A 4,708-nucleotide genomic window follows, 5' to 3' on the forward strand; every position below is an offset into this window, starting at 1 on the left:
ACAAGGAGAAAGAGGAGGAAGAGAAATACCAAAAAGAGAAGAGGTGAGTCTTCTTTCTTTCACAAAATCTCGTTTTGTGTCTTTAACCCTTGAAAATCAAGCATGAAAACTAGCACATAGCCTTAGCAATACAAGAAGAAACATGCTTCAACACTCACAAAACAAAATCTCACAAAAAACGAACCTACATTGCTTAAAGAGACTCACCTTCTTGAAAAACTTCTTTTCACACAAGCAAAGAGGAAGAAGGGTGGAGAAGGAGCACAAGTGTTAGGAGAGGAGCTGAGTAGTGGTGAGGAGTGGGGAATAGAGAGGAGGAAAACAAGGTTGTCAAATATAAGGTGGAAGGAGAGATTTTTGCTTTTCCTACAATAGAGATGCTAGAGAAACTAGCATCGTGCGGGGTTTCGGGTTTAAGCCCCCAGCGTCACTACATAGCGATGCTGGTTAATCGCTATGTAGCGACACTTATATCCAAAAAGCGTCGCTATATAGTGATGGAACATGATAAAGTGTCACTATATAGTAACGGAACAAGACAAAGCATCACTATATATTATTAGAAAAGAGAAAAGAAGCTCATGCGTGGCTATTTTTTGGATCTTAATAGATTTCCTTGCAACTCATGTTGTGATTTTGGAGATGGAAGAGATGAGTGGAAGCTCATCAGATGATGCGCCAATGCTCGAGAGCACAGAGTGGGTTACAGAGAGGTTGTATTGTCATTGCACTCATTGCAAGCGAGAAGTACGGCATCAACATTGTATTATGATGCGCCACTTGCGGATGTATGGGAAGGAGCCCGAACCAGTACCCACCGTTGGTGTTGCACGTGGTGATGGATTATCGGTAAGTCAATGCTATTTGAGTTCATAATTAATATTGGATACCATTATGACACGAAACCTTGAGACAAGATCTTATATTTATACGAAATCTTGAAATAGGATGAAGAGAGAGAGAAGTTGATAGATGCTTATCCTCAAATTCTAAATAGCAAAAAACTATTAAATTTTATAGAAATATAGTTACCAAAGGGATTTTTAAATTGGGACATTGGGAAAAATCAAAAGTTTAAAGAACTCATTTTAAAGCCTTGTGATTTAGAGATAAGAGGTATGTCCCTTGAACATACATGGTATATAGGGTTTTTAATCAGTGATTTCTCAAAATGCTTGTTGCTTCAATTCTTAATGGAGATGAGTAATCCTCTAGCTATGATAAATAGATACAAAGCTAAAGGATATTGCTTAGATATTCTCTTGTAGTTAAATAGATAGACTATTGGTAGTTAAATAGATAGACTATTAATTTATGAGGATTAAATAGATAAGCTATAAATTATTACGAGCATGCTTAAACCTATGGCTTAACAAAGTAGATTCTAGGTACAATATTTTACTCGAGCATTTGATTCACGAATTATTTGGTGTTGATCTATGCAAGCTATGATGCTACATGCTAGAAGTATTGCTCTATCAGCTCATTTGCAGACATGTAGGAGGATGCTTACACCCGTGGCTTAACAGAGCACATTCTAGGTAGAACAATTTGCAGGTTGCATTAAGCAGGCTATGATGTTAGACTCAAGCTATGATGTTAGACTCAGTGGTCCATAAATTAGTGATAGAAGTATTAGGAGTTGCATGCGTACACCTATGGCTTAACAAAGCATATTTATAGGTACAATAATGTGAATAATGTGCAGGTTCGTGGGTGATTTAAACAAGCTATGATGTTAGAAGTAGTGCTCTAGATACTAAGTTACAGAAGTATTGGTCTACTGATCTTCTGCCAGCATTTGCAGAAACCTAGGAGCTGCTTGCTTACAGCTGTGACTTAACAAAGCAGATTCTAGGTACAATGATATTAAGAAGCATGGCTCTACTAAGTTACAAACGTGTTGTCTACCGATCTTCTTCCAGCATTTGCAGAGAAGGAGCATTAGAAGCAATGCTCGACTGATCTTCTTCCAGCAGTTGCAGAAATTGAGGTATGGGAGGGACGAAGGCGAAGCAAGCATCCAGGTTCACGTTCCCCTCCAGCATCTGCACTACCTTGCTCATAGATGGCCGCATCTCTTCCGAGTCTTGTACACACCACAACGCTGCATACACCATCCTCCTTACCTGCTCCTCCTCGACCCCCTCGTCCCCTGCTAGCCTCTCATCAACCACCCTCATCACCTCATTCTTCCTTACTTGTTTCGCTGCCCACACCGGAAAGAAGAGCTTCTCCAAACCTTCCACCCTCCTGTCGATGTTCCTCCTCCCGCTTATGATCTCTAGGAGCGTCATCCCATAGCTGTATACATCAGCTTTGGCTGTTATGGGCGATCCCTCTAGCCACTCTGGTGCCAGATACCCCCTCGTCCCCCTCATCGTCGTCAGCGCTCGGCTGAACTCTCTGCCCATCAGCTTTGCCAGCCCGAAGTCAGAGAGCTTTGGGCAGAAGCTCTCGTCCACTAGAATGTTCCCCGGTTTGATATCTAGATGGATGATGCAGCTTTGGCATTCCTCATGCAGGTACGTCATGGCCCGGGCGATGCCAAGGGCAATGTTGAAGCGCGTGCTCCAATCGAGCACCCCTCTTTCCATCTCGCTATCTGAATCCTGCATGAATAGGAGGGCATCCAGGGACCCCCTAGTCACGTACTCGTACACCAAGAGACGGTGCGTGCCCTCACAGCAGAAACCGACCAACCTCACCAGATTTACATGCTGAATCCTGCCAATTGTACGCATCTCAGCAAGAAATTGCTTCTCTCCCTGCTCTGGTCGCTCTAGTTTCTTCACGGCCACTTGCGTACCATCCGGTAAAGCACCTTTGAAAACCGTTCCGAATGCGCCGCTTCCTATCTGCTCCTTGAATTTCTTGGTGATCAACCGTAATTCCCTATAGGAGAACATTATCGACCCTCCAGTAGTAAGGACATTTCGGATTCGAGATCGTCGGATGAAGCTGAAAGCAGCTGCAACGGCAAGAAGAAGCAGCGAAGCGCCAAACAATGTTGCAACGATAGATATTACTCGGATCCATTTTCGTGTTGAATGACGAGCAGGACTGATCTCGCACCCACCGGACCATCTTTGTGCAAGCCAATCCTGAGGATGAACAGGTTTGTAACCCGGCAGGCAAGTGCAAAGAGGAGATTGGTTGTCGTTGCATGCGCTCTTTGGGCCACAGACACCATACACATCACACTGATGCGTAGGTACAGACCAGTAAGTCAACCAGCGTCGAGTTACGTTATCCCAGCTTCGGGATTCCAGTGTTCCGTCCACTCGAATCCACGCGAAGGAAAGAAATTGATTAGAAAGCTTCTTACTGGGATAATATTCGAATCCAGTTGTAGCATTAAAGTCGATGTTGTAGACAGAGCCGTTGATCAAAGCCGGAAGTCCTTCGAACCCTTGCCCCGTCCACTGCCCACTGTCCCAGTATTGCCGAGAGTTATTCCAAACCAAGCCAAAGTCGAATGCATGCATTTCGATAGCGTATATCCCTACGGCAGGATTTGCCGAGCTCCTCCAAGATTGAAGTTTATATCCCGGCTTCAATCTCATATGTGGTAACCATAGGTTGGTGGAAGGGTGTTGGAAGCTTTCCCAAACAGAAGTGGAGTTCGCGGTTATCAAGATCAAGTTGCCGGTATCTTGCAATGAGGCAGAGTCCACGCCCAGCCCAGACGTGCCGCTAGACCATACGGGTCGTCCGGCATCTAGGAGTTGCAGCTCCCCGTGGACGGATAAAGACCAAGAAGAATTGCTACTTGCTGGTTGTTCCCTGTTGGCGATCCACACGACAACTTGATCCGGCACTTGTGCGTACCGGATGCCAAGATAGACGGAACCTCCAGAGCCTAGTGGGGAGAACAGCCCAACTGCAAAGCGCCCATTTGTAGAGAGAAGGGTCTCGTGAACGGAAAGAGTGGAGCCTATGCGCAGAAGATATTGTGTGGAGTTGGCGGGCTGATTGGGAGAACAAAGCAATGGAATGATCAGAAAGCTCAAGCTCAGCAGGGAAAGCTGAGAGGATTGCACGCTAGGAATTCTAATATACTGGCATGATAAAATTCCTTGACCCATTAGAGATGGATGCTCGTCTCCGAACGTTTCACAAAGATATATATAGAACTCAATGTACTGCGGTTCTATCTCAAATCATGCAGAGGATTAGCACTGAAAGCTACCCTGACGATTTTATCAGTCTGGGCGGGGTGGCATACGATATACATTTCAAACCCGGCAACCTGGAATCGACCTTTCTGGCCCAGATGCGCGGGTACTGCATCCAAAGTCGACGCAAAATCAATTCAACTATCCGTGATTCCCACGGACTCTAGTGCATATCCGCTGAAGTGAGTGCTTCAATTTGACATCTGTTGAAACCCGACTTTGTCGCTGGTGCATTTTCCACTAGACGTAACACAGGGTTACTGCAAATATCGCCATGTGGCGTGTGTTCAGCCATTTCCTTCTTCCCGTTCAAAACGTGGGCGTTTATAGGGCCCCGATCAAGAAAAAACCCCGTATTAGTTAAGTAGTTGACTTTCCGTTGGTGCGGGGGCTAATTAACGTAAGCTTTTGTGAAATGATTAATAGAAGGTACAATTTTCGTAAGGGACGAGTCCAAGGCACCACGTGTCACCTCGAAAATCAAAGTGTTCCAAATGTTTACATCAACTAAAGGGAAGCATGCGGGGCTA

The 4,708-nt window shown here is 44.9% G+C and overlaps 1 pseudogene; it reads right to left on the reverse strand.

The window, feature by feature from the left end:
* Positions 1 to 1,394: 1,394 nt before the first annotated feature.
* On the reverse strand, positions 1,395 to 4,088 carry LOC147900922 (G-type lectin S-receptor-like serine/threonine-protein kinase At2g19130 pseudogene; annotated as a pseudogene).
* Positions 4,089 to 4,708: the final 620 nt, after the last annotated feature.

Source organism: Dipteris shenzhenensis, chromosome 6 (assembly GCF_047967505.1).
Source record: "Dipteris shenzhenensis isolate YYH24624 ecotype China chromosome 6, Dip_SZ_1.0, whole genome shotgun sequence".
Taxonomy (NCBI): domain Eukaryota; kingdom Viridiplantae; phylum Streptophyta; class Polypodiopsida; order Gleicheniales; family Dipteridaceae; genus Dipteris; species Dipteris shenzhenensis.